This window comes from Phallusia mammillata, chromosome 2 (genome assembly GCF_965637545.1).
Source record: "Phallusia mammillata chromosome 2, kaPhaMamm4.hap1.1, whole genome shotgun sequence".
NCBI classification, from domain to species: Eukaryota; Metazoa; Chordata; class Ascidiacea; order Phlebobranchia; family Ascidiidae; genus Phallusia; species Phallusia mammillata.
The window spans coordinates 33,389,279-33,403,168 of record NC_137253.1 but is presented as its reverse complement, the minus strand read 5'-3'; the positions used below and the strand labels follow the sequence as shown (position 1 = coordinate 33,403,168).

The 13,890-nt window shown below is 35.0% G+C and overlaps 1 protein-coding gene across 12 annotated transcripts in view; it reads right to left on the bottom strand.

Moving 5' to 3' along the window:
• LOC145212626 (uncharacterized) overlaps nt 1-13,890 on the bottom strand; it is a 124,913-nt gene that overhangs the window by 107,006 nt on the left and 4,017 nt on the right. The window lies entirely within an intron of this gene.

Here is a 13,890-nt window from a genome sequence, read left to right as displayed (position 1 = left end):
ACAAAACGGAAATGACAAGCGAACTTCATTTTTTTTTTCGAGGGCAAGACTATTAACGCGATTAAATCAGGTCGTTCTTAATATATCTTGCTGGCCATAAAACGTAAACGAAGTGAGATAAAAATAAACGGTTTTCACGAGCCAATTCGGAATTGCATTTAGACATAGCTTGCAAAGTTTTAATTCGTTCATGTAAGCAAAACGGAAATGACAAGCGATAGTCATTTTTTTCGAGTGCAAGACTATTAACGCGATTAAATCAGGTCGTTCTTAATATACCTTATTGGCCATAAAACGTAAACGAAATGACATAAAATTAAACGGTTTTCACGAGCCAATTCGGAATTGCAGTCAGAAATAGCTTGAAAAGTTACAGTTCGTTCATGTAAGCAAAACGGAAATGACAAGCGAACTTCATTTTTTTTCGAGTGCAAGACTATTAACGCGATTAAATCAGGTCGTTCTTAATATATCTTGCTGGCTATAAAACGTAAACGAAATGAGATAAAATTAAACGGTTTTCACGAGCCAATTCGGAATTGCAGTCAGAAATAGCTTGAAAAATTACAGTTCGTTCATGTAGACAAAACGGAAATGACAAGCGAACTTAATTTTTTTCGAGGGCAAGACTATTAACGCGATTAAATCAGGTCGTTCTTAATATACCTTGCTGGCTATAAAACGTAAACGAAATGAGATAAAATTAAACGGTTTTCACGAGCCAATTCGGAATTGCATTTAGACATAGCTTGCAAAGTTTTAATTCGTTCATGTAGACAAAACGGAAATGACAAGCGAACTTAATTTTTTTCGAGGGCAAGACTATTAACGCGATTAAATCAGGTCGTTCTTAATATACCTTGCTGGCTATAAAACGTAAACGAAATGAGATAAAATTAAACGGTTTTCACGAGCCAATTCGGAATTGCATTTAGACATAGCTTGCAAAGTTTTAATTCGTTCATGTAAGCAAAACGGAAATGACAAGTGAACTTCATTTTTTTTCGAGTGCAAGACTATTAACGCGATTAAATCAGGTCGTTCTTAATATACCTTATTGGCCATAAAACGTAAACGAAATGACATAAAATTAAACGGTTTTCACGATCCAATTCGGAATTGCATTTAGACATAGCTTGAAAAGTTACAGTTCGTTCATGTAAGCAAAACAGAAATGACAAGCGAACTTCATTTTTTTTTCGAGTGCAAGACTATTAACGCGATTAAATCAGGTCGTTCTTCATATACCTTATTGGCCATAAAACGTAAACGAAATGACATAAAATGAAACGGTTTTCACGATCCAATTCGGAATTGCATTTAGACATAGTTTGAAAAGTTACAGTTCGTTCATGTAAGCAAAACAGAAATGACAAGTGAACTTCATTTTTTTTCGAGTGCAAGACTATTCACGCGATTAAATCAGGTCGTTCTTAATATACCTTATTGGCCATAAAACGTCAACAAAATGACATAAAATTAAACGGTTTTCACAAGCCAATTCGGAATTGCATTTAGACATAGCTTGCAAAGTTTTAATTCGTTCATGTAAGCAAAACGGAAATGACAAGCGAACTTCATACTGTTTTTCCGGGGCAAGACTATTAACGCAATTAAATCAGGTCGTTCTTAAAATACCTTATTGGCTATAAAACGTAAACGAAATGAGATAAAATTAAACGGTTTTCACGAGCCAATTCGGAATTGCAGTCAGAAATAGCTTGAAAAGTTTTAATTCGTTCATGTAAGCAAAACGGAAATGACAAGCGAACTTCATTTTTTTTCGAGTGCAAGACTATTAACGCGATTAAATCAGGTCGTTCTTAATATACCTTATTGGCTATAAAACGTAAACGAAATGACATAAAATTAAAAGGTTTTCACGAGGCAATTCGGAATTGCATTTAGACATAGCTTGAAAAGTTACAGTTCGTTCATGTAAGCAAAACAGAAATGACAAGCGAACTTCATTTTTTTTTCGAGGGCAAGACTATTAACGCGATTAAATCAGGTCGTTCTTAATGTACCTTGCTGGCCATAAAACGTAAACGAAATGAGATAAAATTAACCGGTTTTCACGAGCCAATTCGGAATTGCAGTCAGAAATAGCTTGAAAAGTTACAGTTCGTTCATGTAAGCAAAACGGAAATGACAAGCGAACTTCATTTTTTTTTCGAGTGCAAGACTATTAACGCGATTAAATCAGGTCGTTCTTAATATACCTTATTGGCCATAAAACGTAAACGAAATGACATAAAATTAAACGGTTTTCACGAGCCAATTCGGAATTGCATTTAGACATAGCTTGCAAAGTTTTAATTCGTTCATGTAAGCAAAACGGAAATGACAAGCGAACTTCATACTGTTTTTCCGGGGCAAGACTATTAACGCAATTAAATCAGGTCGTTCTTAAAATACCTTATTGGCTATAAAACGTAAACGAAATGAGATAAAATTAAACGGTTTTCACGAGCCAATTCGGAATTGCAGTCAGAAATAGCTTGAAAAGTTTTAATTCGTTCATGTAAGCAAAACGGAAATGACAAGCGAACTTCATTTTTTTTCGAGTGCAAGACTATTAACGCGATTAAATCAGGTCGTTCTTAATATACCTTATTGGCTATAAAACGTAAACGAAATGACATAAAATTAAAAGGTTTTCACGAGCCAATTCGGAATTGCATTTAGACATAGCTTGAAAAGTTACAGTTCGTTCATGTAAGCAAAACAGAAATGACAAGCGAACTTCATTTTTTTTTCGAGGGCAAGACTATTAACGCGATTAAATCAGGTCGTTCTTAATGTACCTTGCTGGCCATAAAACGTAAACGAAATGAGATAAAATTAACCGGTTTTCACGAGCCAATTCGGAATTGCAGTCAGAAATAGCTTGAAAAGTTACAGTTCGTTCATTTAAGCAAAACGGAAATGACAAGCGAACTTCATTTTTTTTTCGAGTGCAAGACTATTAACGCGATTAAATCAGGTCGTTCTTAATATACCTTATTGGCCATAAAACGTAAACGAAATGACATAAAATTAAACGGTTTTCACGAGCCAATTCAGAATTGCAGTCAGAAATAGCTTGAAAAGTTTTAATTCGTTCATGTAAGCAAAACGGAAATGACAAGCGAACTTCATTTTTTTTTCGAGTGCAAGACTATTAACGCGATTAAATCAGGTCGTTCTTAATATACCTTGCTGGCTATAAAACGTAAACGAAATGAGATAAAATTAAACGGTTTTCACGAGCCAATTCGGAATTGCATTTAGACATAGCTTGCAAAGTTTTAATTCGTTCATGTAAGCAAAACGGAAATGACAAGTGAACTTCATTTTTTTTCGAGTGCAAGATTATTCACGCGATTAAATCAGGTCGTTCTTAATATACCTTATTGGCCATAAAACGTAAACGAAATGACATAAAATTAAACGGTTTTCACGAGCCAATTCGGAATTGCATTCAGACATAGCTTGAAAAGTTACAGTTCGTTCATGTAAGCAAAACGGAAATGACAAGCGAACTTCATTTTTTTCGAGTGCAAGACTATTAACGCGATTAAATCAGGTCGTTCTTAATATACCTTATTGGCCATAAAACGTAAACGAAATGAGATAAAATTAACCGGTTTTCACGAGCCAATTCGGAATTGCAGTCAGACATAGCTTGAAAAGTTACAGTTCGTTCATGTAAGCAAAACGGAAATGACAAGCGAACTTCATTTTTTTTTCGAGGGCAAGACTATTAACGCGATTAAATCAGGTCATTCTTAATATACCTTATTGGCTATGAAACGTAAACGAAATGAGATAAAATTAAACGGTTTTCACGAGCCAATTCGGAATTGCAGTCAGAAATAGCTTGAAAAGTTACAGTTCGTTCATGTAGACAAAACGGAAATGACAAGCGAACTTCATTTTTTTTTTCGAGGGCAAGACTATTAACGCGATTAAATCAGGTCGTTCTTAATATATCTTGCTGGCCATAAAACGTAAACGAAGTGAGATAAAATTAAACGGTTTTCACGAGCCAATTCGGAATTGCATTTAGACATAGCTTGCAAAGTTTTAATTCGTTCATGTAAGCAAAACGGAAATGACAAGCGATAGTCATTTTTTTCGAGTGCAAGACTATTAACGCGATTAAATCAGGTCGTTCTTAATATACCTTATTGGCCATAAAACGTAAACGAAATGAGATAAAATTAAACGGTTTTCACGAGCCAATTCGGAATTGCAGTCAGAAATAGCTTGAAAAGTTACAGTTCGTTCATGTAAGCAAAACGGAAATGACAAGCGAACTTCATTTTTTTTCGAGTGCAAGACTATTCACGCGATTAAATCAGGTCGTTCTTAATATACCTTATTGGCCATAAAACGTAAACGAAATGACATAAAATTAAACGGTTTTCACGAGGCAATTCGGAATTGCAGTCAGACATAGCTTGAAAAGTTACAGTTCGTTCATGTAAGCAAAACGGAAATGACAAGCGAACTTCATTTTTTTTTCGAGGGCAAGACTATTAACGCGATTAAATCAGGTCGTTCTTAATATACCTTATTGGCCATAAAACGTAAACGAAATGACATAAAATTAAACGGTTTTCACAAGGCAATTCGGAATTGCAGTCAGACATAGCTTGAAAAGTTACAGTTCGTTCATGTAAGCAAAACGGAAATGACAAGCGATAGTCATTTTTTTTTCGAGGGCAAGACTATTAACGCGATTAAATCAGGTCATTCTTAATATACCTTATTGGCTATGAAACGTAAACGAAATGACATAAAATTAAACGGTTTTCACGAGCCAATTCGGAATTGCAGTCAGAAATAGCTTGAAAAGTTACAGTTCGTTCATGTAGACAAAACGGAAATGACAAGCGAACTTCATTTTTTTTTTCGAGGGCAAGACTATTAACGCGATTAAATCAGGTCGTTCTTAATATATCTTGCTGGCCATAAAACGTAAACGAAGTGAGATAAAAATAAACGGTTTTCACGAGCCAATTCGGAATTGCATTTAGACATAGCTTGCAAAGTTTTAATTCGTTCATGTAAGCAAAACGGAAATGACAAGCGATAGTCATTTTTTTCGAGTGCAAGACTATTAACGCGATTAAATCAGGTCGTTCTTAATATACCTTATTGGCCATAAAACGTAAACGAAATGACATAAAATTAAACGGTTTTCACGAGCCAATTCGGAATTGCAGTCAGAAATAGCTTGAAAAGTTACAGTTCGTTCATGTAAGCAAAACGGAAATGACAAGCGAACTTCATTTTTTTTCGAGTGCAAGACTATTAACGCGATTAAATCAGGTCGTTCTTAATATATCTTGCTGGCTATAAAACGTAAACGAAATGAGATAAAATTAAACGGTTTTCACGAGCCAATTCGGAATTGCAGTCAGAAATAGCTTGAAAAATTACAGTTCGTTCATGTAGACAAAACGGAAATGACAAGCGAACTTAATTTTTTTCGAGGGCAAGACTATTAACGCGATTAAATCAGGTCGTTCTTAATATACCTTGCTGGCTATAAAACGTAAACGAAATGAGATAAAATTAAACGGTTTTCACGAGCCAATTCGGAATTGCATTTAGACATAGCTTGCAAAGTTTTAATTCGTTCATGTAGACAAAACGGAAATGACAAGCGAACTTAATTTTTTTCGAGGGCAAGACTATTAACGCGATTAAATCAGGTCGTTCTTAATATACCTTGCTGGCTATAAAACGTAAACGAAATGAGATAAAATTAAACGGTTTTCACGAGCCAATTCGGAATTGCATTTAGACATAGCTTGCAAAGTTTTAATTCGTTCATGTAAGCAAAACGGAAATGACAAGTGAACTTCATTTTTTTTCGAGTGCAAGACTATTAACGCGATTAAATCAGGTCGTTCTTAATATACCTTATTGGCCATAAAACGTAAACGAAATGACATAAAATTAAACGGTTTTCACGATCCAATTCGGAATTGCATTTAGACATAGCTTGAAAAGTTACAGTTCGTTCATGTAAGCAAAACAGAAATGACAAGCGAACTTCATTTTTTTTTCGAGTGCAAGACTATTAACGCGATTAAATCAGGTCGTTCTTCATATACCTTATTGGCCATAAAACGTAAACGAAATGACATAAAATGAAACGGTTTTCACGATCCAATTCGGAATTGCATTTAGACATAGCTTGAAAAGTTACAGTTCGTTCATGTAAGCAAAACAGAAATGACAAGTGAACTTCATTTTTTTTCGAGTGCAAGACTATTAACGCGATTAAATCAGGTCGTTCTTAATATACCTTATTGGCCATAAAACGTCAACAAAATGACATAAAATTAAACGGTTTTCACAAGCCAATTCGGAATTGCATTTAGACATAGCTTGCAAAGTTTTAATTCGTTCATGTAAGCAAAACGGAAATGACAAGCGAACTTCATACTGTTTTTCCGGGGCAAGACTATTAACGCAATTAAATCAGGTCGTTCTTAAAATACCTTATTGGCTATAAAACGTAAACGAAATGAGATAAAATTAAACGGTTTTCACGAGCCAATTCGGAATTGCAGTCAGAAATAGCTTGAAAAGTTTTAATTCGTTCATGTAAGCAAAACGGAAATGACAAGCGAACTTCATTTTTTTTCGAGTGCAAGACTATTAACGCGATTAAATCAGGTCGTTCTTAATATACCTTATTGGCCATAAAACGTAAACGAAATGACATAAAATTAAAAGGTTTTCACGAGCCAATTCGGAATTGCATTTAGACATAGCTTGAAAAATTACAGTTCGTTCATGTAAGCAAAACAGAAATGACAAGCGAACTTCATTTTTTTTTCGAGGGCAAGACTATTAACGCGATTAAATCAGGTCGTTCTTAATGTACCTTGCTGGCCATAAAACGTAAACGAAATGAGATAAAATTAACCGGTTTTCACGAGCCAATTCGGAATTGCAGTCAGAAATAGCTTGAAAAGTTACAGTTCGTTCATGTAAGCAAAACGGAAATGACAAGCGAACTTCATTTTTTTTTCGAGTGCAAGACTATTAACGCGATTAAATCAGGTCGTTCTTAATATACCTTATTGGCCATAAAACGTAAACGAAATGACATAAAATTAAACGGTTTTCACGAGCCAATTCGGAATTGCATTTAGACATAGCTTGCAAAGTTTTAATTCGTTCATGTAAGCAAAACGGAAATGACAAGCGAACTTCATACTGTTTTTCCGGGGCAAGACTATTAACGCAATTAAATCAGGTCGTTCTTAAAATACCTTATTGGCTATAAAACGTAAACGAAATGAGATAAAATTAAACGGTTTTCACGAGCCAATTCGGAATTGCAGTCAGAAATAGCTTGAAAAGTTTTAATTCGTTCATGTAAGCAAAACGGAAATGACAAGCGAACTTCATTTTTTTTCGAGTGCAAGACTATTAACGCGATTAAATCAGGTCGTTCTTAATATACCTTATTGGCTATAAAACGTAAACGAAATGACATAAAATTAAACGGTTTTCACGAGGCAATTCGGAATTGCATTTAGACATAGCTTGAAAAGTTACAGTTCGTTCATGTAAGCAAAACAGAAATGACAAGCGAACTTCATTTTTTTTTCGAGGGCAAGACTATTAACGCGATTAAATCAGGTCGTTCTTAATGTACCTTGCTGGCCATAAAACGTAAACGAAATGAGATAAAATTAACCGGTTTTCACGAGCCAATTCGGAATTGCAGTCAGAAATAGCTTGAAAAGTTACAGTTCGTTCATGTAAGCAAAACGGAAATGACAAGCGAACTTCATTTTTTTTTCGAGTGCAAGACTATTAACGCGATTAAATCAGGTCGTTCTTAATATACCTTATTGGCCATAAAACGTAAACGAAATGACATAAAATTAAACGGTTTTCACGAGCCAATTCAGAATTGCAGTCAGAAATAGCTTGAAAAGTTTTAATTCGTTCATGTAAGCAAAACGGAAATGACAAGCGAACTTCATTTTTTTCGAGTGCAAGACTATTAACGCGATTAAATCAGGTCGTTCTTAATATACCTTATTAGCCATAAAACGTAAACGAAATGAGATAAAATTAACCGGTTTTCACGAGCCAATTCGGAATTGCAGTCAGACATAACTTGAAAAGTTACAGTTCGTTCATGTAAGCAAAACGGAAATGACAAGCGAACTTCATTTTTTTTTCGAGGGCAAGACTATTAACGCGATTAAATCAGGTCATTCTTAATATACCTTATTGGCTATGAAACGTATACGAAATGAGATAAAATTAAACGGTTTTCACGAGCCAATTCGGAATTGCAGTCAGAAATAGCTTGAAAAGTTACATTTCGTTCATGTAGACAAAACGGAAATGACAAGCGAACTTCATTTTTTTTTCGAGGGCAAGACTATTAACGCGATTAAATCAGGTCGTTCTTAATATATCTTGCTGGCCATGAAACGTAAACGAAGTGAGATAAAATGAAACGGTTTTCACGAGCCAATTCGGAATTGTAGTCAGAAATAGCTTGAAAAGTTACATTTCGTTCATGTAGACAAAACGGAAATGACAAGCGAACTTCATTTTTTTTTCGAGGGCAAGACTATTAACGCGATTAAATCAGGTCGTTCTTAATATATCTTGCTGGCCATAAAACGTAAACGAAGTGAGATAAAATTAAACGGTTTTCACGAGCCAATTCGGAATTGCAGTCAGAAATAGCTTGAAAAGTTACAGTTCGTTCATGTAAGCAAAACGGAAATGACAAGCGAACTTCATTTTTTTTTCGAGTGCAAGACTATTAACGCGATTAAATCAGGTCGTTCTTAATATACCTTATTGGCCATAAAACGTAAACGAAATGACATAAAATTAAACGGTTTTCACGAGCCAATTCAGAATTGCAGTCAGAAATAGCTTGAAAAGTTTTAATTCGTTCATGTAAGCAAAACGGAAATGACAAGCGAACTTCATTTTTTTCGAGTGCAAGACTATTAACGCGATTAAATCAGGTCGTTCTTAATATACCTTATTAGCCATAAAACGTAAACGAAATGAGATAAAATTAACCGGTTTTCACGAGCCAATTCGGAATTGCAGTCAGACATAACTTGAAAAGTTACAGTTCGTTCATGTAAGCAAAACGGAAATGACAAGCGAACTTCATTTTTTTTTCGAGGGCAAGACTATTAACGCGATTAAATCAGGTCATTCTTAATATACCTTATTGGCTATGAAACGTATACGAAATGAGATAAAATTAAACGGTTTTCACGAGCCAATTCGGAATTGCAGTCAGAAATAGCTTGAAAAGTTACATTTCGTTCATGTAGACAAAACGGAAATGACAAGCGAACTTCATTTTTTTTTCGAGGGCAAGACTATTAACGCGATTAAATCAGGTCGTTCTTAATATATCTTGCTGGCCATGAAACGTAAACGAAGTGAGATAAAATGAAACGGTTTTCACGAGCCAATTCGGAATTGTAGTCAGAAATAGCTTGAAAAGTTACATTTCGTTCATGTAGACAAAACGGAAATGACAAGCGAACTTCATTTTTTTTTCGAGGGCAAGACTATTAACGCGATTAAATCAGGTCGTTCTTAATATATCTTGCTGGCCATAAAACGTAAACGAAGTGAGATAAAATTAAACGGTTTTCACGAGCCAATTCGGAATTGCAGTCAGAAATAGCTTGAAAAGTTACATTTCGTTCATGTAGACAAAACGGAAATGACAAGCGATAGTCATTTTTTTCGAGTGCAAGACTATTAACGCGATTAAATCAGGTCGTTCTTAATATACCTTATTGGCCATAAAACGTAAACGAAATGACATAAAATTAAACGGTTTTCACGAGCCAATTCGGAATTGCAGTCAGAAATAGCTTGAAAAGTTACAGTTCGTTCATGTAGACAAAACGGAAATGACAAGCGAACTTCATTTTTTTTCGAGGGCAAGACTATTAACGCGATTAAATCAGGTCGTTCTTAATATATCTTGCTGGCTATAAAACGTAAACGAAATGAGATAAAATTAAACGGTTTTCACGAGCCAATTCGGAATTGCAGTCAGAAATAGCTTGAAAAGTTTCAATTCGTTCATGTAAGCAAAACGGAAATGACAAGCGAACTTCATTTTTTTTCGAGTGCAAGACTATTAACGCGATTAAATCAGGTCGTTCTTAATATACCTTATTGGCCATAAAACGTAAACGAAATGACATAAAATTAAACGGTTTTCACGAGGCAATTCGGAATTGCATTTAGACATAGCTTGAAAAGTTACAGTTCGTTCATGTAAGCAAAACAGAAATGACAAGCGAACTTCATTTTTTTTCGAGTGCAAGACTATTAACGCGATTAAATCAGGTCGTTCTTAATATATCTTGCTGGCCATAAAACGTAAACGAAGTGAGATAAAATTAAACGGTTTTCACGAGCCAATTCGGAATTGCAGTCAGAAATAGCTTGAAAAGTTACATTTCGTTCATGTAGACAAAACGGAAATGACAAGCGATAGTCATTTTTTTCGAGTGCAAGACTATTAACGCGATTAAATCAGGTCGTTCTTAATATACCTTATTGGCCATAAAACGTAAACGAAATGACATAAAATTAAACGGTTTTCACGAGCCAATTCGGAATTGCAGTCAGAAATAGCTTGAAAAGTTACAGTTCGTTCATGTAGACAAAACGGAAATGACAAGCGAACTTCATTTTTTTTCGAGGGCAAGACTATTAACGCGATTAAATCAGGTCGTTCTTAATATATCTTGCTGGCTATAAAACGTAAACGAAATGAGATAAAATTAAACGGTTTTCACGAGCCAATTCGGAATTGCAGTCAGAAATAGCTTGAAAAGTTTCAATTCGTTCATGTAAGCAAAACGGAAATGACAAGCGAACTTCATTTTTTTTCGAGTGCAAGACTATTAACGCGATTAAATCAGGTCGTTCTTAATATACCTTATTGGCCATAAAACGTAAACGAAATGACATAAAATTAAACGGTTTTCACGAGGCAATTCGGAATTGCATTTAGACATAGCTTGAAAAGTTACAGTTCGTTCATGTAAGCAAAACAGAAATGACAAGCGAACTTCATTTTTTTTCGAGTGCAAGACTATTAACGCGATTAAATCAGGTCGTTCTTCATATACCTTATTGGCCATAAAACGTAAACGAAATGACATAAAATTAAACGGTTTTCACAAGCCAATTCGGAATTGCATTTAGACATAGCTTGAAAAGTTTTAATTCGTTCATGTAAGCAAAACGGAAATGACAAGCGAACTTCATACTGTTTTTCCGGGGCAAGACTATTAACGCGATTAAATCAGGTCGTTCTTAAAATACCTTATTGGCTATAAAACGTAAACGAAATGAGATAAAATTAAACGGTTTTCACGAGGCAATTCAGAATTGCAGTCAGACATAGCTTGAAAAGTTTCAATTCGTTCATGTAAGCAAAACGGAAATGACAAGCGAACTTCATTTTTTTCGAGTGCAAGACTATTAACGCGATTAAATCAGGTCGTTCTTAAAATACCTTATTGGCTATAAAACGTAAACGAAATGACATAAAATTGAACGGTTTTCACGAGGCAATTCGGAATTGCATTTAGACATAGCTTGAAAAGTTACAGTTCGTTCATGTAAGCAAAACAGAAATGACAAGCGAACTTCATTTTTTTTTCGAGGGCAAGACTATTAACGCGATTAAATCAGGTCGTTCTTAATGTACCTTGCTGGCCATAAAACGTAAACGAAATGAGATAAAATTAAACGGTTTTCACGAGCCAATTCGGAATTGCAGTCAGAAATAGCTTGAAAAGTTACAGTTCGTTCATGTAAGCAAAACGGAAATGACAAGCGAACTTCATTTTTTTTTTCGAGTGCAAGACTATTAACGCGATTAAATCAGGTCGTTCTTAATGTAACTTATTGGCCATAAAACGTAAACGAAGTGAGATAAAATTAAACGGTTTTCACGAGCCAATTCAGAATTGCAGTCAGAAATAGCTTGAAAAGTTTCAATTCGTTCATGTAAGCAAAACGGAAATGACAAGCGAACTTCATTTTTTTCGAGTGCAAGACTATTAACGCGATTAAATCAGGTCGTTCTTAATATACCTTGCTGGCCATAAAACGTAAACGAAATGACATAAAATTAAACGGTTTTCACGAGCCAATTCGGAATTGCAGTCAGACATAGCTTGAAAAGTTACAGTTCGTTCATGTAAGCAAAACGGAAATGACAAGCGAACTTCATTTTTTTTTTCGAGTGCAAGACTATTAACGCGATTAAATCAGGTCGTTCTTAATGAACCTTGCTGGCCATAAAACGTAAACGAAATGAGATAAAATTAAACGGTTTTCACGAGCCAATTCAGAATTGCAGTCAGAAATAGCTTGAAAAGTTTCAATTCGTTCATGTAAGCAGAACGGAAATGACAAGCGAACTTCATTTTTTTCGAGTGCAAGACTATTAACGCGATTAAATCAGGTCGTTCTTAATATACCTTGCTGGCCATAAAACGTAAACGAAATGAGATAAAATTAAACGGTTTTCACGAGCCAATTCGGAATTGCAGTCAGACATAGCTTGAAAAGTTACAGTTCGTTCATGTAAGCAAAACGGAAATGACAAGCGAACTTCATTTTTTTTTCGAGTGCAAGACTATTAACGCGATTAAATCAGGTCGTTGTTAATGAACCTTATTGGCCATAAAACGTAAACGAAATGACATGAAATTAAACGGTTTTCACGAGGCAATTCAGAATTGCAGTCAGAAATAGCTTGAAAAGTTTCAATTCGTTCATGTAAGCAAAACGGAAATGACAAGCGAACTTCATTTTTTTCGAGTGCAAGACTATTAACGCGATTAAATCAGGTCGTTCTTAAAATACCTTATTGGCTATAAAACGTAAACGAAATGAGATAAAATTAACCGGTTTTCACGAGCCAATTCGGAATTGCAGTCAGAAATAGCTTGAAAAGTTTCAATTCGTTCATGTAAGCAAAACGGAAATGACAAGCGAACTTCATTTTTTTTCGAGTGCAAGACTATTAACGCGATTAAATCAGGTCGTTCTTAATATACCTTATTGGCTATAAAACGTAAACGAAATGACATAAAATTGAACGGTTTTCACGAGGCAATTCGGAATTGCATTTAGACATAGCTTGAAAAGTTACAGTTCGTTCATGTAAGCAAAACAGAAATGACAAGCGAACTTCATTTTTTTTTCGAGGGCAAGACTATTAACGCGATTAAATCAGGTCGTTCTTAATGTACCTTGCTGGCCATAAAACGTAAACGAAATGAGATAAAATTAAACGGTTTTCACGAGCCAATTCGGAATTGCAGTCAGAAATAGCTTGAAAAGTTACAGTTCGTTCATGTAAGCAAAACGGAAATGACAAGCGAACTTCATTTTTTTTTTCGAGTGCAAGACTATTAACGCGATTAAATCAGGTCGTTCTTAATGTACCTTATTGGCCATAAAACGTAAACGAAGTGAGATAAAATTAAACGGTTTTCACGAGCCAATTCAGAATTGCAGTCAGAAATAGCTTGAAAAGTTTCAATTCGTTCATGTAAGCAAAACGGAAATGACAAGCGAACTTCATTTTTTTCGAGTGCAAGACTATTAACGCGATTAAATCAGGTCGTTCTTAATATACCTTGCTGGCCATAAAACGTAAACGAAATGACATAAAATTAAACGGTTTTCACGAGCCAATTCGGAATTGCAGTCAGACATAGCTTGAAAAGTTACAGTTCGTTCATGTAAGCAAAACGGAAATGACAAGCGAACTTCATACTGTTTTTCGGGGGCACGCTTATTTACGCGATTAAATCAGGTCGTTCTTATGTACCT